This window comes from Oncorhynchus mykiss, chromosome 8 (assembly GCF_057628025.1).
Source record: "Oncorhynchus mykiss isolate SJ-2025 chromosome 8, ASM5762802v1, whole genome shotgun sequence".
In the NCBI taxonomy this organism is placed as follows: Eukaryota; Metazoa; Chordata; class Actinopteri; order Salmoniformes; family Salmonidae; genus Oncorhynchus; species Oncorhynchus mykiss.
In genome coordinates, this window is record NC_143029.1 from 30,993,623 (window position 1) to 31,015,809 (window position 22,187).

A 22,187-nucleotide genomic window follows, 5' to 3' on the forward strand; every position below is an offset into this window, starting at 1 on the left:
CATTTTTCTGGTTTTGTTTATCATAATTTTTGGGGGTGTTTTGTTTATCATAATTTTCTTTTGGCCTAATCAGATTTTAAAATTAGCACAATGATTTTCTAAACATTTTATAGAATTTCTGAAACTGTTTTTAAACCTATTAATCCAAATATAATATGACTCATTGTCAGTCACAGGTGTGTTTTTTCTCTCTTTTTTACTGTCAACCTACACTTCCACAATGTATGGTAAAGCATGATCCCTATTTTATTTCTTACAACCTAGTCTGCAGCACTTCTTAGTTTTTCCCATGCAAAGGCCTTTAGCCTACAACCGTCCTTCATAATTACGTCACAGACTCCTACCTATATCACCTTTACCTGCGGCTGAGTATCTCGTCGGGTGTGGTGGCATGTGCCTGTAATCCAAGTCACCGGGAGGCTGAGGTTGGTGGATCAAGTGAGCTGAGGAGCTCTGGGCTGCAGCACACTATGTCGAACAGGTGTCCACGCTAAATTCGGTATCAATATGGTGTTCCTGGGGACCCCGGGACCACCAGGTTGTCTAAGGAGGGGTGAACCGGCCCAGGTCGGAAACGAAGCAGGTCAAATCCCCCGTGCTGTCCAGTAGTGGGAAAATACCTGTGAGTAGATGCTGCTGTGCAGCCTTGGCAAAACATAGAGACCTAACCTTTTTCTTTTTTTAAAACCTATTTTTATCTGCTACACGAATTGCCGCTTCGAAATGTTTATCAGACCATGAAAAGTCTACACTGTTTTGCAGCTTTCCAATAACAGTTACCGTTATACCTTCTGCTAATCGAGAATTATACTGACTACTACTGACGAAATGTGTGAATACCGGTAACAAAATGCAGCACGGACCGTTGAGGGAGGAGTAAGTGCTAGCCGATGCTTAGCATGAAACTGAGGCCAGCTCTCCCATCACCATCGACAGACAGACAGTTCGGATAGGTTCATTTACCTGTGTGAAATGAGCCACAATAATGATTAGCGACATCAGTGGAATTAGCGATTCACCATCAAATTAAAAGTCCCTCATTGAAGGTGATGCAAACGAATACAAATGATTTCAAATTCCTTATATTAAGCAAAACAGAGAGCACTATTTTCATTTGTTTATTATTCCCTTCCAGCTAGCCAGCTGCACACTCTAACAATCAGACATATCTAACTAATCATTTGTGTTTAGTGAGTCCGCCAGATCAGACGCAGTAGAGATGACCACAGAAGTTCTCTTGATAAGTGTGTGAATTGGACCATTTTCCTGTCCAGCTTAGCCTTCAAAATGTACTGAGAACTTTTTGGTGTCAGGGAAAATGTATGGAGTAAAAAGTACAGTATTTTCTTTAGTAATGTAGTGAAGAAAAAGTAAAAGTTGCGAAAACTACAAATAGTAAATAAAGTACAGATATCCCCAAAAACGACTTAATTAGTACTTTAAAAGATTTTATTTCAGTACTTTGCACCACTGCCCATTAAGAGTTTATAGTTCATTTGTAGTGATATTGCCTTAACCTCTCTAGGGTACGTGGGACTGTAGCGTCCTACCAGGCTAACAATTCAAAAATACTCAATTAAAATATTTAACATTCTTGAAAATACATGTGTTATACAGCAAAATAAAGCTTAACTTCTTGTTAATCTAGCCACTGTGTCAGATTTCAAAAAGGATTTACAGCGAAAGCAAACCATGCAATTATCTGAGGACAGCACCCCGCTACAAAACCATGAAAATCATATTTCAACCAGGCAGGTGTGAAACAACAGTCAGAAATAGCGATATAAAAAATGCCGTACCTTTGATGATCTTCTGTTGGCACTCCAAAAGGTCCCAGTTACATCACAAATGGTCCTTTTGTTAGATAATGTCCTTCTTTATATCCATAAAAATCCAGTTTAGCCTGTTATGGCTAGACATTCGACAACATCCAGTGAAATTGCAGAGCGCGAAATTCAAAATAAATTATTAGAAATATTTCACTTTTATAAAATTACAAGTGCAATACACCAAAATAAAGCTTAACTTCTTGTTAATCCAGCCACCATGTCAGATTTCAAAAAGGCTTTACGGCGAAAGCAAACCATGCGATTATCTGAGGACAGCACCCCACCATACAAACACATGAAAATCATATTTCTACCAAGCAGGTGCGACACAAAAGTCAGAAATAACAATATAATTCATGCCTTACCTTTGAAGATCTTCTTCTGTTGTAACTCCAATATGTCCCAGAAACATCACAAATGGTCCTTTTTATATCCCCAAAATGTCAATTTATTTGGCGCGTTTGATTCAGAAAAACACCGGTTCCAACTCTCCTAGCATGACTACAAATGATCTAATAAGTTACCTGTAAACTCTCTTCAAACATTTCAAACAACTTTCCTAATCCATCCTTAGGTATCCTAAAATGTAAATAATTGATACAATTTAAGACGGAATATACTGTGTTCAATAGCAGATAAAATCAACGTGGTACGCGTGACCTGGAGTGTGCACCAAACAAAAGAGTACACATGGCTTGACACTCATTCTGAACAGCAGTACTTCTTAATTTCTCAAAGGAAAAATATCAACCAATTTCTAAAAACTGTTGACATCTAGTGGAAGCCATAGGAACTGCAAACAGGTGCCTCATAAATCTAGTTCCCCATTGAAAACAATAGGAAACACAGTGAACTCAACAAACAAAAAATTCCTGGATGGGTTGTCCTCGTGGTTTCGCCTGCCAAATAAGTTCTGTTATATTCACATACATTATCTTAACAGTTTTAGAAACTGTAGAGTGTTTTCTATCCACATCTACCGATTATATGCATATCCTAGCTTCTGGACCTGAGTAGCAGATAGTTTACTTTGGGCACGCTTTTCATCCGGATGTGAAAATACCGCCCCCTATCCCAAAGAGGTTTTAACAACCTTTTACTACAGTGAGCTAAATCAGGGTTACACAAAATGTATCTTGATAGTCTAACCATGCGGTCTGTGTGGATGGACCATTTCAGGTTGTCAGTGATGTGCACGCCAAGGAACTTGACGTTTTGACCCTCTCCACCGTGGCTCCGTTGATGTGGATGGGGGCATGCTCTCTCTGCTGTCTCCTGTTGTCCACGATCAGCTACTTAATTTTGTTGACGTTGAGGAAGAGGTTATTTTCCTGGCATTACTCTGCCAGGGCTTTCACCTCCTCCCTCTAGGCTATCTCATCGTTGTTGGTAATCAGGTCTACCACTGCAAACTCAGCAAACTTGATGACTGAGTTGGAAACATGCTTGGCCACACAGTCATGGGTGAAAAGGGAGTACAGGAGGGGGCTGAGCGCGCACCCCTGTGGGGTCCCCGTGTTGAGGATCAGTGTGGCAGAGGTGTTGTTGCCTACCTTCACCACTTGGGGTCGACCCAGTTGCACATAGAGAGGTTTAAACCCAGGGCCTTGAGCATAGTGATGAGCTTGGAGGGCACTATGGTGTTGGAGAATGAGCTGTAATTGATGAACAGCATTCTTACATAGGTATTTCTCTTGTCCAGATGGGATAGGGCAGTGTGCAGTGCAATGGCGATTGTGTCGTCTATGGATCTGTTGGGGTGATATGTGAATCGTAATGGGTTATGTGAATCGTAATGGGTTATGTGAATCGTAATGGGTTATGTGAATCGTAATGGGTTATGTGAATCGTAATGAATCGTATGGCCCAGTACATCACTGGGGCTAAGCTGCCTGCCATTCAGGACCTCTACACCAGGCGGTGTCAGAGGAAGGCCCTAAAAAGACCTCAGTCATAGACTACTACCGCATGGCAAGCGGTACCGGAGTGCCAAGTCTAGGACAAAACAGTTTTTACCTCCAAGCCATAAGCCCTGAACAGGTAATCAAATGGCTACCCGGACTATTTGCATTGTGCCCCCCATCCCCTATTTTACGCTGCTGCTGCTCTCTGTTTGTCATATATGCAGTCACTGTATCTATACATTCATGTACATACTACCTCAAATGGCCCGACCAACCATTGCCCCCGCACATTGGCTAACCGGGCTATCTGCATTTTGTCCCGCCACCCACCACCCGCTATCCCCGCTTTTACGCTACTGCTACTCTCTGTTCATCATATATGCATAGTCACTTTAACCATACCTACATGTACATACTACTTCTACCTCAGCCTGACTAACAAGTGTCTGTATGTAGCCTCGCTACTGTTATAGCCTTGCTACTGTATATATTCTCGCTACTGTTATTTTTCACTGTCTTTTTACTCTTGTTTTTATTTCTTTACTTACCTATTGTTCACCTAATACCTTTTTTGCACCATTGGTTAGTAAGTAGGTAAGCATTTCACTGTAAGGTCTACCTACACCTGTTGAATCCGGTGCACGTGACAAATAAACTTTAATTTGATTTCTCACGTTGGCCACGGAGAATGAGAGCAAAGCGTCAAGGGCCAGCATCGGCTACTCAATGTTGTTTTCCTCGAAGCGGCAAACAAGGTGTTTAGCTCGTCCAGCAGCGAGGCGTCGGTGTCCGTGATGTGGCTGGCTTTCCCTTGATAATCCATGATTGTCTGGAGTCCCTGCCACATACGTCTCGTATCTAAGCCATTGAATTGCGACTCCACTTTGTCCCTGTACTGTCGTTTTGCCTCTTTGTTTGCCTTGCGCAGATTGTTGCTGGTCTGTTTGTAAACGTATATGTATCACCTTGCCATGATTTAAATGTGATGGTTTTGTGTGAATACTGCCATCTATCTATGGTGATTGGTTTGGATAAGTTCTAATAAGACCTGTACTATTTCCAAGTCTGCGTAATCAAAACAATCTTGAAGCATAGATTCCGATTGGTTAGACCAATGTTGAACAATCCTTACCATGGAAGCTTCCTGTATAAGTTTCTGCCCACAGGTGGGGAGGAGCAGAATGGAAGCGTGATCTGATTTGCCGAAGGGAGGGCAGGGGAGGGCCTTTTAGCCGTCCCGGAAGGAAGAGTAGCAATGATCCAGGGTCCGTGTTGCGTGTGTAGCACAGGAGATGTGTTGATAGAATTTTAGTAGTGTTTTGACAGATTTCCTTTATTAAAGTCCCAAGCTAAATAAATACATGTATTTTTCCAGGAGAGTTCTTTCTTCCTGTCGTCACGAAGGACAGAGAACCTCACTGGCTGAATGGATGTAAACAATACATCCGGAGAGAGCCATGATTCCAGAGTATATTACAGTCCCTGATGTCTCCCAGGAAGTAGTCACAAACCTTTATCTGGTCTCAAGGTTAGACTGATGGGCTGACAAAGGGATGTTAGTCATAACACACTGGGGGAAAAAAACTGGTTAAATCAACATTGTTTCCACGATATTTCAACCTCAAAAGTTGATGTGATGGTGTTGAATCAATGTGGAAAAGGTATTGGATTTGCAAAAAGTCATCAACATAAGAGCATTTTTTTTTTTACCCAACTTTTAAGCAAAAGCCAATGACATGTTGAAAGGTTTTGTTGAATTCAAGTGAGTTGACTACTCAACCAAATGTAAATCAAAACTAGACATTGAACTGACATCTGTGCCCAGTCAGGAGGCTTTTATTTCTGTGTGTATGTGTATATGTGTGTACGTGTATGTTTGTGTGTGTGTGTATGTCTGCGTGCACGTGTCTTTCCGTGCATGTATGTGCATGAGTACGTGCACACTATAGATTTATTTAAAAAATGTACTATACAGTAGATGACTACAATTATCTTGACATTATGATTGGATGGAAGTGCTTCTGCAGATTTTCTGACCAAGACTAATTTGTTAGAAAGTGTCACCCAGATCTGCACAGATGATTCAAACTCAAAGGTAAATAGTTTTTTTCTTGTCAAATTTAATCAAGATGACAAAAGAACAAAACAAAAACCTTCACTTGGATTTGGGAAATGGTTGACTTGCGAACCCAGTCAGCTTGACAGTTGTTAAAAATACCGGACTTTTACTTCAATGTTACCTAGGCTTTCAACATTCTAGACAAACCGACCTTGGAAGCACAACACTGTACAGATACACACCATGCAATTCAGTTTGACAGTTTTAATCATTTCTGAGTTTTATTTCAACGTTACCTCTGCTTTTGCCTCAACGATTCCAGATGACCCTGCTCTCAGGCTGTCACACCCTGATCTGTTTCACCTGTCTTGTGCTTGTCTCCTATTCCTCCCCATTATCCCCTGTGTATTTATACCTGCGTTTTCTGCTTGTCTGTTGCCAGTTCGTCTTTTTTTATTGTCAGGCCTTAACAGCGTGTTTCCCGTTTCTTAAGTTCTTGTTTTCTAGTCTTCCCGGTTCTGAACTTTCTGCCTGCCCCGACTCTGACCCTGAGCCTGCCTGCCATTCCCTGCCTTGGATTACGAATGTCTGCCTGCCCTCCATCTGCCCTTTATTCTAACCGAACCATCCGCCTCCTGTGTCTGCATCTTAGGGATATCCTGAGACAGACGCAACCGTATACACTTACACAGGGACAGACTGCGACCAGAAATCGGCCCACAAAACTCTAACACACTGGACCATTTCCCCCTCAAGGCCCCTGCACAACATGCAACACTACAGAAAATGTTCAGCATAGTTATAACCCCACTCCCCTTCGAAGCCATTGAACCATCGCCACTCAACTGTATAGTTAGACCCCCACTGTGTTCCAACAAATTTGCAACCCACTAAACCTCTTAAACTAATCAACAGGGAAAGGGATATGAACTGCATCAATCAATCAATCAATCAATCAATCAAATGTATTTATTTTTAACATAAGCCGATGTCGCAAAGTGCTGTACAGAAACCCAGCCTAAAACCCAAAACAGCAAGCAATGCAGATGTAGAAGCACGACTTAGCATGGGGCTAAGGGGACAGGAGAGTACGACCTGTAAGCGGGACTGAGGGGAATATTTAGTGTAATGATCCAATGTGTGTCTAATGAAGAGACCCGATGACTAAGGGGTCATGTTCCAGTTAATTCATTGGATCATTAATGAGTTTGTGTGTTTGTGTGTGTGTGTGTGTGTGTGTGTGTGTGTGTGTGTATGTGTGTGTGTGTGTGTGTGTGTGTGTGTGTGTGTGTGTGTGTGTGTGTGTGTGTGTGTGTGTGTGTGTACATGTGTGTGTGTGTGTGTGTGTGTGTGTGTGGTCTGTTTTTGCCTCAGAAGAGTCCCTTCTATCGCTCTTTGTTCTTTCCTCTCATTTCCCTCACTGCCCTCCCTCTTTCCCTCCATCGCTCTTATGCTCTTTCCATTCAGCCCTCCCTCCTTCCCTCCATCGCTCTTACGCTCTTTCCATTCAGCCCTCCCTCGTTCCCTCCATCGCCCTTACGCTCTTTCCAGTTTCCTCCATCGCTCTTACGCTCTTTCCGTTCAGCCCTCCCTCTTGTTCTCCAGCTCCATATCTCCCTCCTTTCTCCTCTCACTCCATCTCTCCATCTCCGATACAGACACGCATTCAGAGGTAGTGTTTTTTCAATTAAAAACATGTTCGTCTGAGTGTAGGACTGTTGATCCGAACGATAATGTTACCACAAATCATAGTGTGAGCAGAATATGTTTTTCATACGTTTTTCTTTAATTTAATCTTCTTTTTAAAACAGAGATTTGTTTATTATTGAGACTGGAAAATTATTTGCATATCATATACTAATATAATAATAATTTGGTGGGTGGTTATATCGGTCTTACTTCCCACATGTAGAAGAGTGATTTATTATGCATTTGTGAATTGGAATTTTATGCATATCCCAACTCTCCCTGAGACATGGGGTCACGGCAAGGGTCTGCCACTCGTGGGAATTGGGCTATATGGATAGGGCTAAATTGAAATGATTCTTACAGAAGCACTATAAAATGCATTACCAGGTAGCAATTAACAGCGAGAACAGTTAGGAGATTATGGGAAAATGATTAGACCAAACTTGAGGACACCGGACACAAGACTGAATCATAACATTATGATTGGCAGATATGACTTTTATGACTTTAAGAAGATTCTTCAACTATAGGGTGGATTGTGAATCCATTTTAAATCTCATTCTGGGGCAGGGTGGGCATCATGTGAACGCTGACTAGCTAAATTCTAAAATGAGTTTTTACAGTGTGAGGATTTAACAAGGCGATACAGAGAAACTGATTTGCGATGTTGGTGCACGTAGAAAGGAGTCATGAGGAGCATTCAGGTGCGTGTTAAGCAGAACATTTTCTTCACAATAGACAAACATAGGCTCATTCTGTTCAAGCTATGACGCCATGTCAAACATAGTGATCATAAACGTTGACATGGTATATGACATGAGTCTTATGATATGGAAATGTGAAGTGAACGTTTGGACTCATGGTTGTTTGGCTTGATTGTATGACATCAAAAGTGTTATTTATTATAATCCTCAACTTTTCATCTTCTCAGTCCTCTTAATTTACAGCTTTTCCTTCACTCAGACAACAAAAAATGTACGAAAGTTGCCCAATTAGCGGGAGGGAATGGGGGTAATTCCTTGTCGCGGGCTGAGCTCAAGTTCAGAACGGCTATCAGTCAAAACCCAAACACAGCTTTGTAGCGTAGACCCTGAGATCTGACATCATTTATAGCGTAGTAGTAGTAGTAGTAGTAGTAGTAGTGGTAGTAGTAGCAGTAGTAGTAGTAGTAGTAGTTGTCACGTTCTGACCTTAGTTCTTTTGTTATATCTTTGTTTTAGTATGGTCAGGGCGTGAGTTGGGTGGGTAGTCTATGTTCTTTTTTCTATGATTTGGTATTTCTGTGTTTGGCCTGGTATGGTTTTCAATCAGAGGCAGCTGTCAATCGTTGTCCCTGATTGAGAACCATACTTAGGCAGCCTGTTTTCACCCTTGAGTTGTGGGTGATTATTTTCTGTTCAGTGTTTTTTCAGCAACAGACATGACTTTTCGTTTGTCGTTTTATTTGTTTTGTTCAGTGTTCAATTACTTTATTAAATATATGAACACTTACCACGCTGCGCATTGGTCCTCCTCTTCTTCCACCTACGACGATCGTTACAGAATCACCCACCAAGAAAGGACCAAGCAACGTGGTGACGAGAGGCAGCGATACCTGGAGAACTGGACTTGGGAGGAGATATTAGACGGCAAGGGACCCTGGGCACAGTCTGGGGAATATCGCCGCCCCAAGGCAGAGCTGGAGGTAGCGAAAGCCGAGAGGCGGCATTGTAAGGAGCTAGCACGGCAGCGTAACAGGGACAAGAGACAGCCCCAAAAATGTATTGGGGGTGGCACACGGGGAGTGTGGCGAAGTCAGGTAGGAGACCTGAGCCAACTCCCCGTGCTTACCGTGGAGAGAGGTGGACCGGGCAGTCACCTTGTTATGCTGTGAGGCGCACGGTGTCCCCAGTGCGCAGGCATAGCCCGGTGCGTTACATCGCAGCGCCTCGTATCAGCCAGGCTAGAGTGGGCATCGAGCCAGGTGCCATGAAGTCGGCTCAGCGCATCTGGTCTCCAGTGCGTCTCCTTGGGCCGGAGTACATGGCACCAGGCCTATGCACGGTGTCCCCGGGTTCGCCAGTACAACCCAGTGCGGTCTGTTCCACCTCGCCGCACTGGCCTGGCGACGGGGAGTATCCAGCCAGGTAGGGTTGTGCAGGTTCGGTGCTTGAGACCTCCAGTGCGCCTCCACGGTCCGGTCTATCCGGTGCCTCCTCCACGCAGCAGGCCTCTGGTGGAAGCCCCACGCACCAGGCTGTCTCTCCGTCTCCTTCCTCCAGGTGTTCCCTCCTGTCCAGCGCTGCCAGAGTCTCCCTCCTGTCCTGAGCTGCCAGAGTCTCCCTCCTGTCCTGAGCTGCCAGAGTCTCCCTCCTGTCCTGAGCTGCCAGAGTCTCCCTCCTGTCCTGAGCTGCCAGAGTCTCCCTCCTGTCCTGAGCTGCCAGAGTCTCCCGTCCATTCGGGGCCCGCTGCTAGGGTCCCCAGTCCGAGGTCGGTGGCGAGGGTCTCCGCTCTAAAGGCGCCACTGAGGCGGGGAAAGAAGCGGGCAAAGACTATGGTGGAGTGGGGTCCACGTCCCACGCCAGAGCCGCCACCGCGGACAGACGCCCACCCAGACCCTCCCCTATAGGTTCAGGTTTTGGGGGGCGGGGGGGGGGGGGGCGGGGGGGTACTGTCACGTTCTGACCTTAGTTATTTTGTTATGTCTTTGTTTTAGTATGGTCAGGGCGTGAGTTGGGTGGGTAGTCTATGTTCTTTTTTCTATGATTTGGTATTTCTGTTTGGCCTGGCATGGTTTTCAATCAGAGGCAGCTGTCAATCGTTGTCCCTGATTGAGAACCATTCTTAGGCAGCCTGTTTTCACCCTTGAGTTGTGGGTGATTATTTTCTGTTCAGTGTTTTTTCAGCAACATACAGGACTGTTCGTTTGTCGTTTTATTTGTTTTGTTCAGTGTTCAATTACTTTATTAAAAATATGAACACTTACCACGCTGCGCATTGGTCCTCTTCTTCCACCTACGACGATCGTTACATTAGTAGTAGTAGTAGCTTTTATTGGTTTCTCACAGACACAGACTGAATTTTACACAAATGTACAATCATAACTTAAATCATATACAATTATCCAATAGTAAAATCCTAAACTAGCAAATCACTTAATATAGTACAATGTTAAAATATGCAATATATACAAGACCACAACGATAAGGTTCGGGGTGGAGGTTTAAAAAAATACATATTTAGAGGTGTTAGGAAGGCATTTCTAAGGCCCCTGGGCTATATGGTGTCTGCGTTGATTAGTTTTAGTGTGGAATGGGAGAGTTTTGATAGCAGCCTGTTCGTGTCATGGGACTGTTCTGTTAATGGCTGTTACGTGTTGCCCATCCAGTAATCTGCTGTCTGGTTGGGGGAAGCCAGTCTTCAAACTAGGTGCTCTGCAGAGATTGAGCAAATGTCAGGCAGATCCACTCCCATCTGCTCTCCAAGGACATTATTCTGAGGGTTTCCCGGGATCTGGTGTACAACCCACCCAGAGTTTATCTGAACACGCTCCAGCTGAGTGGTCAGGGTTTGAGGGAGGCCAGGGTGCCAGGCAGGGACAGTATACTCCAGAAGTTATCTTATGTAGCCAATGGATAGTACTGTAGGTCTGCTGTGGTTACCAAGAAGTGCTTAATGCACTTGAGGAGGTCATGGTGTCAACCTGGCAGTTGCAGTAAGACCCTGCACCCGTTGATGAAATGATGGGTTTAGAGAATGTAACATGCATCAGTACACATTCCTTTCCACTGGTAGCATGTTACAGTAGAGCCACTACATTCCAATTTAGGTGCTTATCAGTGCTCAAATCTGTCATTTTCAACCCACATACAGGTACCTTGCTCAAGGACACATTTCCAGACTTTTCACCTTGTCGGTTTTTGGATTCGAACAGGCGATCTTTCAGTTACCGGCCCAACACTCTAATTGCGAGGCTAATTGCTGTGCATGCTGTAGGCCTATCTTTCTTAACCTTCTCTTTGCTGCCTGTGTGATGTGTGCTCTGAAACGTGAAGGTCACACAAGCTTTTCTTTCTTTTCACAAGGTTTTCTAGCCAGCAGCATACCACCCTGAATACCACTTGCTTCTGAAGCTCAGCAGGGTTGGTCCGGGTCAGTTCCTGGATGGGAGACCAGATGCTGCTGGAAGTGGTGTTGGAGGGCCAGTAGGAGGCACTCTTTCCTCTGGTCTATAAATTGGGGACACTGCCCTGTGTAGGGTGCCGTCTTTCGGATGGGATGTTATAAAATGGGTGTCCTGACTCTCTAAGGTCATTAAAAAGATCCCATGGAACTTATTGTAAGAGTATCGGTGTTAACCCTGGTGTCCTGGCTAAATTCCCAATCTGGCCCTCAAACCATCACGGTCACCTAATAATCCCCAGTTTACAATTGGCTCATTCACCCCCCACCTCTCCCCTGTATCTATTCCCCAGGTTGTTGCTGCAAATGAGAAAGTGTTCTCAGTCAACTTACCTGGTAAAACAACGGATAAAATACAATTTATTTCTCTAAAGAAATAGACCATTTGCAAGAGGAAAGCTACACATTTTCCCGGTGTGAAAGAGTGCTAAAGGGGATTAGAAAGAGCCTCAAAGTTCACCTTTTTGTCAACCCCAGTAAAGACGCGCACACACAGACACGCACACACACACAGGAGATTGTATTAACAGTGTGTGGGGTGATACCCTGTGGGGAGGTCGCTCTGATAGAGGGGGTTACGTTCCTCCCTGAGGGCCGTGAGGAGCGATTCTCAGACACAGTAACAAATCACTACTCCAATACACCTGCCAGGATGTGATTAAACTCTCAGAGTCCCCCCCCCCCCCCCCACACACACCTTCCTGGAATTTGGCAGAGAGCAGGAACTGTGAGTGGAAGAGTCAAAGGCCCAAAGAAAGGTTATGACACAGTGTGAAGTCTACCCTAGGGTTTATTGGGCCACGGTAACATCAACCTCTAGAGAGACACGATTATCAGCATGAACAACCCCAGACTGTCCTTGTGCTATTTACTGTTGTCTCTAACCTTCTGTGCCCTACAGAAAATAGAATAGAAGAAGCCTACAGTACTTACAGTATTAATGTGCACCAAGGAATTATATTTCTCAGAATCATCATTGTCCATAGTATCTGTTGCCTACAGTTATGGCAAATGTCTCCATTGTGTTGGTATATACACTGAGTTTACAAAAAATTAGGAACACCTTCCTAATATTGAGTTGCACCCCCTTTTGCCCTCAGAACAGCCTCAATTCTTCGGGCATGGACTCTACAAGGTGTCAAAAGCGTTCCACAGGGATGTTGGTCCATGTTGACCCCAATGCTTGTTGGCTGGAGTCCAGTTGGCTGGATGTCCTTAGGGCGATGGACCATTCTTGAAGCACATGGGAAAATGTTGAGCATGAAAAACCCAGGAGGGTTGGATTTCTTGACTCACTCAAAATTCAAAAGGTACTCGCACATCTGAGCTGTCTTTGTTGCAGGTGCACGGTGACAATTTTAATAAGATGAGAAATAAAAAGAAACCCGCACACTGCTCTTGATAGTATCACTGCTCTTTAAAAAGCTTTATCGGCCTCAAGGCCTCGGTCTGAGTTTTCTAAATTAGCACCCTTTAGGTAGACATAGCCCCACCCACATCCGTTCCATGCATCGAATGGGGTTGGAGTCAAGGGAAAACAAATAAGGGCTACCAAAATAAACACAGAAATATTCAAATAAAGTGTGTACATAAAACCTATTAAACACGTCTGTAAAACCACAATGAGGACATAGACCTACCAAGGAAGTTTTCATAAATCATTGGGTACAGCGCAAGACAAATGTCAGAGTCATCTGAAATAGGGGGCATAATTCATATTCTCATTTACAACATAACATACAGAGGCATTTCATCATTAAGACCTTTAGGAAATAATGTCTGGAGGGTGAAAATCCATTATTTATATCACCTCCCCTGTCTGATATCTTAAGTTTCTCTATGCCACAAAATCTAAAAGGTAGAAATGTCATGTTTTAGGTCATTAAAATGTACTGCGACTGGATAATTCCTGTCCTTTCTCCCGATTGAACTTTTATGTTGACTGATTCTCTGTTTGAGAGAATGAGAGGTTTTACCTACATAACGCAGCCCACATGGACATTTAATAATGTAAATAACGTGGGTGGTGGAGCACGTAATAATTTCATTGATTTGGAACCGTTTTCCTGTATGTGGGTGGCAGAAATATTCACACTTCATCATATTGTTGCACTGTGCGCAACCTCTGCATTTATAGCTACCATTCGGAAGAGGGCGTAAAAGAGCCTGGCTGATTTTCTTTTGTGGCTGGCAGTTGGCATGGACACATTTAAGGGGTAAATTGTGACCTCTCCTATAAACAATAAGTGGTGGATTCCTAAATTGAGCTGGCAAAGCTGGGTCCGATGTACTTGATACACTCACACCGGTACGCCTGGGCCTGGCACTAACTACCATCTCCCCTTCAAAGGCACTTAAATATTTTGTCTTGCTCATTCACCCTCTGAATGGCACATATACACAAACCATGTCTCAATTGTTTCAAGGTTTAAAAAACCTTCTTTAATTGAAGTGGATTTAACAAGTGACGTCAAGAATGGATCATAGCTTTCACCTGGTCAGTCTACATCATGGAAAGAGCAGGTGTCCTTAATGTTTTGTACACTCAGTGTACACTTGTGTCACACCCTGATCTGTTTCACCTGTCTTGTGCTTGTCTCCACCCCCCACCAGGTGTCTCCTATTTTTTCCCACTATCCCCTGTGTATTTATACCTGCGTTTTCTGTTTGTCTGTTGCCAGTTCGTCTTGTTTTGTCAGGTCTTACCAGCGTGTTTCCCGGGTTCGCCCGTGCTCTAGTTTTCCAGTCTTCCTGGTTCAGACCTTTCTGTTTGCCCTGACCCTGCCTGCCGTTCTGTTCCTTTTTGACTCTGCCTTGGAGTATGAACCTCTGCCTGCCCTCGACCTGCCGTTTTGCCTGCACCTTGGTTATAATAAATATTCTGAGAACCAAACCATTCGCCTCCTGTATCTGCATCTGGGTTATATTGGGCTCCCGAGTGGCGCATCAGTCTGAGACGCTGCATCTCAGAGCAAGGGGCGTCACTGGTTCAAATCCAAGCTGTATCACATCCGGCTGTGAATGGGAGTCCCATAGGGCAGTGCACAATTGGCCTAGCGTTGCTGGTGTAGGCTGTCATTGTAAATAAGAATTTGTTCTTAACTGACTTTCCTAGTCAGTCCTAAATAAATAAAATAAAAACATCCTTCGTTGTGATATTATGTGTGGTACTCAATGGGCTGAGAACACTATGGCAACTAAACACTCAATTGCAAGAAACGAATCAAAAAGCAATCAGCAGTGGCTTGCCGGTGACTGATCTAGCGTGGCTTGGCCATTCATTATGTAAATGTTACCAACCTGGTTTTAAGGCCCTAATTTCTTTACAAATTACCCCTTCAATTGGCCGTAAAAACAACAAGATTAATATTGGACAGTTGCCATGGAAACAGGTCATGTAAAATCCATTTTAGAGTGTGTGTGTGTGTGTGTGTGTGTGTGTGTGTGTGTGTGTGTGTGTGTGTGTGTGTGTGTGTGTGTGTGTGTGTGTGTGTGTGTGTGTGTGTGTCGAGTTCCTTGCTACAATCAACAGGTCTGTAGAGCTGAATCAGAGTTTGAGTTCCAAATGGAGCAGTAAATTAGATTTGTAAATAGTGTGACATCAGACAATATGTCATGGTTGTCTGGCAACATCATGTTGTGTGTTTATAGTGCTAGATTGGGTATTGAAGCGGAAGTATTACACAGGGTATGATATTGCTGCTGCAGTTGATACTGCTGCTGCAGTTGGGAAGTAGGTGGTGCTGGAAATTTGCCATAACATATCATACCCTGCAAAAATGTAAATCTCCCCTGTTATTGTAATGGTGAGAGGTTAGCATGTCTTGGGGGTATGATATTTGTGCGTCTAACTTTCTCACTCATCATTATTCCCGATGAATTCAGGATTATACATAATCATGGTATCTTCCACATTATTGTAGAAGTGTTTAGAGACATATTGTATTCTTATTAACAATAAAGTGACTCTGAAATGACACAATACATGATTCATCATTCATTTCTATTGGGGCATACAATAATCTGAAACACAACCAAAATGAGTCGTTGTATATTCAAATCCAAAGTGCTGGAGTACAGAGCCAAAAGAACAACAAATGAGTCTCTGTCCCGATCATTTTGGAGCTCACTGTAAATCTTCTTTCTAATGATGTCAACTTTATTTCTAAACTGCTAATATTGCTCAAATTACACTAATTCAAATCAAACCAAATGTTATTAGTCACATGCGCCGAATACAAGAGGTGTAGGAAGACCTTACAGTGAAATGCTTACTTACAAGCCCTAATCAACAATGCAGTTTAAAAAGTATGAATAAGAATAAGAAATGAAAGAAACAAGTAATTAAAGAGCAGCAGTAAAATAACAATAGCGAGACTATATACAGGGGGTACCGGGACAGAGTCCATGTGCGGGGGCATCGGTTTGTCGAGGTAATTGAGGTAATATGTACATGTAGGTAGAGTTATTAAAGTGACTATGCATAGAGGATAAAAAATATCAGAGCCGCAATTTGGTCAGCAATCCAGAACAGCTTGTTGTTTTGAGTCCATAGAAATATTATAATATTATCCATAGAAAGGCCTTGGAACCTCTAACCCTGGCAATTTCACTGGTAAGTTCATACACTTGCAATGGCTGCCAGTCCTGACTTGAATGGGCATGTGCGTTCTATGAATTCTATTTCTATGGTCAGTGAACATTAGCCATAATCGGCCTTTCGCAAATTTCTGAATACAATCGAGAAAAGCGTGATTTGGAAATGAAATTACTACTGAATTCTACTAAATTCTAAATTTGAGCAAACAGCACTGTTTTTCAAAGTAGCTGATCTTGAGATAGGCTATTAGCACAAGAGCATTGGGCATCAATAGTCCAGCAATGCAAATGGCACAGAACAAAAATCCCAAAACTACGCTCTCGAATAATCGTGCAAACACACGGAGGAACTAACACAGTTCCGACACTTTACATACACGTGCGTAAATGCGAAAAAAACAACAAACAAATACCATCGAACGCAATACACACAAGTCTAATCCTGCACGAATTACGGCAGGTAACAGCTGCCCTATATACCCACAGAAATCAAAGCAATTGAAAACCAGGTGTGAAAAGGAACACAGACAAAACAACCAGAAAAAGAAAAAGGGATCGGTAGTGGCTAGTAGACCGGCGACGCCGAGCGCCGAGCGCCGCCCGAACAGGGAGAGAAGTCACCCTCGGTAGAAGTCGTGACAGTACCCCCCCCCTGACGCGCGGCTCCCGCAGCGCGACGACGCCGGCCTCGAGGACGACCCGGAGGACGAGGCGCAGGGCGATCCGGATGGAGGCGGTGAAACTCCCTTAGCATAGGAGGATCCAGTACGTCCTCCACCGGCACCCAGCATCTCTCCTCCGGACCGTACCCCTCCCAGTCCACGAGGTACTGAAGACCCCCCACCCGACGCCTCGAGTCCAGTATGGACCGAACTGCATACGCCGGCGCCCCCCCGATGTCCAGCGGGGGCGGAGGGACCTCCCGCACCTCATCTTCTTGAAGCGGACCAGCCACCACCGGCCTGAGGAGAGACACATGAAACGAGGGGTTAATACGGTAATACGGGGGGAGCTGTAACCTATAACACACCTCGTTTATTCTCCTCAGGACTTTGAATGGCCCCACAAACCGCGGACCCAGCTTCCGGCAGGGCAGGTGGAGGGGCAGGTTTCGGGTCGAGAGCCAGACCCGGTCCCCCGGTGTGTACACCGGGGCCTCGCTGCGATGGCGGTCGGCACTGGCCTTCTGCCGTGCTTCGGCCCGTTTAAGGTACCCATGGGCGGCCTCCCAGGTTTCCCTTGAGCGTTTCACCCAATCGTCCACCGCAGGAGCCTCGGTCTGGCTCTGATGCCATGGTACCAGGACCGGCTGATAGCCCAACACACATTGGAAGGGCGACAGGTTCGTAGAAGAGTGGGGGAGTGAGTTCTGGGCCATCTCCGCCCAGGGGATGTACTTCGCCCACTCCCCTGGCCGGTCCTGGCAATACGACCGCAGAAACCTACCCACATCCTGGTTCACTCTTTCCACCTGCCCATTACTCTCGGGGTGAAACCCAGAGGTCAGGCTGACCGAGACCCCCAAACGTTCCATGAATGCCTTCCACACCCTGGACGTGAACTGGGGACCCCGATCAGAAACAATATCCTCAGGCACCCCGTAGTGCCGGAAGACGTGAGTAAACAGGGCCTCCGCCGTCTGTAGGGCCGTAGGGAGACCGGGCAAAGGGAGGAGACGACAGGACTTAGAAAACCGATCCACAACGACCAGGATTGTGGTGTTGCCCTGTGACGGTGGCAGATCGGTCAAGAAGTCAACCGACAGGTGTGACCAAGGCCGCTGTGGAACGGGAAGGGGTTGTAACTTCCCTCTGGGCAGGTGCCTAGGAGCCTTGCACTGAGCGCACACTGAGCAGGAGGACACATAAACCCTCACGTCCTTGGCTAAAGTGGTCCACCAGTACTTCCCACTAAGACATCGCACCGTCCTCCCAATCCCCGGATGACCAGAGGAGGGGGATGTGTGAGCCCACCAAATTAACCTGTCTCTAACCTCCAGCGGAACATACACCCGTCCCGCTGGACATTGTGGTGGAGTGGGCTCAACACGCGATGCTCGCTCAATGTCTGCGTCCACCTCCCACCTTACAGGTGCCACTAGACAAGAAGCCGGGAGGATGGGCGCAGGATCAATGGCCCGCTCCTCCGTATCATATAGTCGGGACAGTGCGTCTGCCTTAGTGTTCTGGGAGCCTGGTCTATAGGAGATGGTAAACCTAAATCGGGTGAAAAACATGGCCCACCTTGCCTGACGAGGGTTCAGTCTCCTCGCTGCCCGAATGTACTCTAGATTACGGTGGTCAGTCCAGATGAGGAAAGGGTGCTGGGCCCCCTCAAGCCAATGTCTCCACACCTTCAGGGCTCTGACAACAGCTAGCAGCTCCCGATCCCCCACGTCATAGTTTCGCTCCGCCGGGCTGAGCTTCTGAGAAAAGAAAGCACAGGGGCGGAGCTTCGGTGGCGCACCCGAGCGCTGGGAGAGCACGGCTCCAACCCCAGCCTCGGATGCGTCCACCTCCACTATAAATGCCAAAGAGGGGTCCGGATGCGCCAGCACGGGAGCCGAGGTAAAAAGAGCCTTCAGGCGACCAAAAGCCCTGTCCGCCTCAGCCGACCACCCCAGACGCGTCGGCCCCCCCTTCAGCAGTGACGTAATGGGCGCAGCCACCTGCCCAAAACCCCGGATAAACCTCCGGTAGTAGTTGGCAAACCCTAAGAACCGCTGCACCTCCTTTACCGTGGTTGGAGTCGGCCAATTACTCACGGCTGCAATGCGGTCATCCTCCATCACCAACCCCGATGTGGAAATGCGATATCCAAGGAAGGAGACGGCCTGTTGGAAGAACGAGCATTTCTCAGCCTTGACGTACAGTTCATGCTCCAACAGTCTCCCAAGTACCCTGCGCACCAGAGACACATGCGCGGCCCGTGTAGCGGAATAGACCAGAATATCATCGATGTAAACCACCACACCCTGACCGTGCAGATCCCTGAGAATCTCATCCACAAAAGATTGGAAGACTGCTGGAGCATTCTTCAAACCGTACGGCATGACGAGGTACTCATAATGGCCGGATGTGGTACTAAACGCCGTCTTCCACTCATCTCCCTTCCGGATACGCACCAAGTTATATGCACTCCTGAGATCCAGTTTTGTGAAAAACCGTGCTCCGTGAAATGACTCAATCGCCGTGGCAATGAGAGGTAGCGGGTAACTATACCCCACCGTGATGGAATTTAGACCTCTATAGTCAATGCACGGACGCAGACCACCCTCCTTCTTCTTCACAAAAAAGAAACTCGAGGAGGCAGGTGAGATGGAGGACTGAATGAACCCCTGCCCCAGAGATTCCGATATGTATGTCTCCATAGCCACCGTCTCCTCCTGTGACAGGGGATACACGTGACTCCTGGGAAGTGCAGCGCCTACCAGGAGATTTATCGCACAATCCCCTCGTCGATGAGGTGGTAATTGGGTCGCCTTCTTTTTACAGAAGGCGATAGCCAAATCGGCATATTCTGAGGGAATGTGCACGGTGGAGACTTGGTCTGGACTCTCCACCGTTGTAGCACCGATGGAAACTCCTACACACCTGCCTGAGCACTCCTCCGACCACCCCTGTAGAGCCCTCTGTTGCCACGAAATCCTGGGGTTGTGACGGGCCAACCAGGGGATCCCCAACACCACCGGAAACGCAGGAGAATCAATGAGGAAGAGACTAATTCTCTCCTCATGACCCTCCTGCGTAACCATATCCAGTGGAGCCGTGGCCTCCCTGACTAGCCCTGACCCTAATGGTCGGCTATCTAAGGCGTGCACTGGGAAGGGTTTATCCAGCTGAACAAGGGGAATCCCTAACCTGTTCGCTAAACCGCGGTCAATAAAATTCCCCGCCGCGCCTGAATCTACTAGCGCCTTATGCCGGGAAAGAGGGGAAAATTTAGGAAAAACAATCCATACATACACGTGACCAACAGGGGGCTCTGGGTGAGCCTGGTGCCGACTCACCTGAGGTGTCCGGGCAGTGCTCGGCCTGGCGTCTCGACTCCCGGGGGGACCCCCCCAGCACCGGTCAGCAGTGTGCCCTCTGCGACCACAGCTGGCACAGGAAAGGCCCCCTCCTCCGGTCGCCCTCGCTGAAGCACCTCCTAGCTCCATGGGTGTTGGAGTGGTGGAGCTGGGAGATGGAACTGACAGAGCCCGATCTGGACGTCCGCGGGTCGCCAGCAAGTTGTCCAACCGAATGGACATGTCGATCAATTGGTCCAAGGACAGGGTGGTGTCTCTACAGGCCAGCTCCCTACGGACGTCCTCACGCAAACTACACCTATAGTGATCGATCAAGGCCCTGTCGTTCCATTCCGCGCCAGCGGCCAAGGTCCGGAACTCTAGAGCAAAGTCCTGAGCACTCCTCCTCTCCTGCCTCAGATGGAACAGCCGTTCACCCGCCGTTCGACCCTCAGGTGGGTGATCAAACACGGCCCGAAAGCGGCGGGTGAACTCTGGGTAGTGGTCCCTCGCCGAGTCAGGATCGTTCCACACCGCGTTGGCCCACTCCAGGGCTTTACCTGCGAGGCAGGAGACGAGGGCGTTCACGCTCTCACCCCCCCGAAGGAGCCGGACGAACGGTCGCCAGGTATAGGTCCATCTGGAGTAAGAAGCCCTGGCACCCGGCCGCCGTCCCATCATACTCCCTCGGGAGGGCGAGTCGAATTCCACTGTGCTCAGGCAATGAAGGAGAGGGTAGTGGTACTGGTTGGGGTGTAGCTGATAACGGTGTGGGAAGGCCACCTCTCTCCCATCTCTCCATCGTCGCCATCACCTGATCCATGGCGGTCCCCAGTCGGTGTAACACTGCCGTGTGGTGTTGAACTCGCTCCTCCACGGACCCTGGAAGTGCGTCCGCTCCTGCTGACTCCATAATTATATCGGTGCAGGATTCTGTGATAACATGCGTCTTGGTGAGAGGTGTAGGAGTCAGGCGCAGGAGAGCAGGGATGTCTGAGGAGCGTGTTTAATAATAGTCCAGCAATGCAAATGGCACAGAACAAAAATCCCAAAACTACGCTCTCGAATAATCGTGCAAACACACGGAGGAACTAACACAGTTCCGACACTTTACATACACGTGCGTAAATGCGAAAAAAACAACAAACATCAAATACCATCGAACGCAATACACACAAGTCTAATCCTGCACGAATTACGGCAGGTAACAGCTGCCCTATATACCCACAGAAATCAAAGCAATTGAAAACCAGGTGTGAAAAGGAACACAGACAAAACAACCAGAAAAAGAAAAAGGGATCGGTAGTGGCTAGTAGACCGGCGACGCCGAGCGCCGAGCGCCGCCCGAACAGGGAGAGAAGTCACCCTCGGTAGAAGTCGTGACAATAGGCCCATTTCTCCCAGACACTATACTACTCCAGTATGCAGGTAGGAAATAGTGGGGATGGGTTTGCACTATAAAGCGGGTCTTATTTTGTTCTGTATTTCAGACACAGATCTGCCTGTAAACTGACAATGGTGTGGAGGACATTGTTTGCTGTCAACCATTTGATAAGTTATTGCTAAAGTGTGAATAAAAAGCCCCCATAAATTGGGAGATGAAAAGGTTGGGCACCATCAGAGGTTCGATGCGTTCGGAAATGGAACTCTGTCCATGCACTGTGGTGCGTTTCATGGTGAGTAATGAAGATTGGGGATTCCTAATGTAGAAATGACCCAAAGATGAAAGATCACTTTTCCCTTCTCTCTTTCTGCTCTCTTTCATCACATCTGGGGATTATTGATTCATGAATGTAAATGATAGCAGAGGGACGTGTCCTTGAGGGTAGTCTCCTCAGAATCTTAGTCAGTTTTATCTGTATGTAGGCTAAAGTGTTATAAGGGAGGGTGGCTGTGAGTTGTGGAATGAACTCTTCTGAGGCATATCTATCTTATCT

The 22,187-nt window shown here is 46.5% G+C and overlaps 1 non-coding gene across 1 annotated transcript; it reads left to right on the forward strand.

Moving 5' to 3' along the window:
- The first annotated feature begins 376 nt into the window (after positions 1-376).
- On the forward strand, positions 377-674 carry LOC149981490 (signal recognition particle RNA). Its single transcript, XR_016482902.1, has one exon.
- Positions 675-22,187: the final 21,513 nt, after the last annotated feature.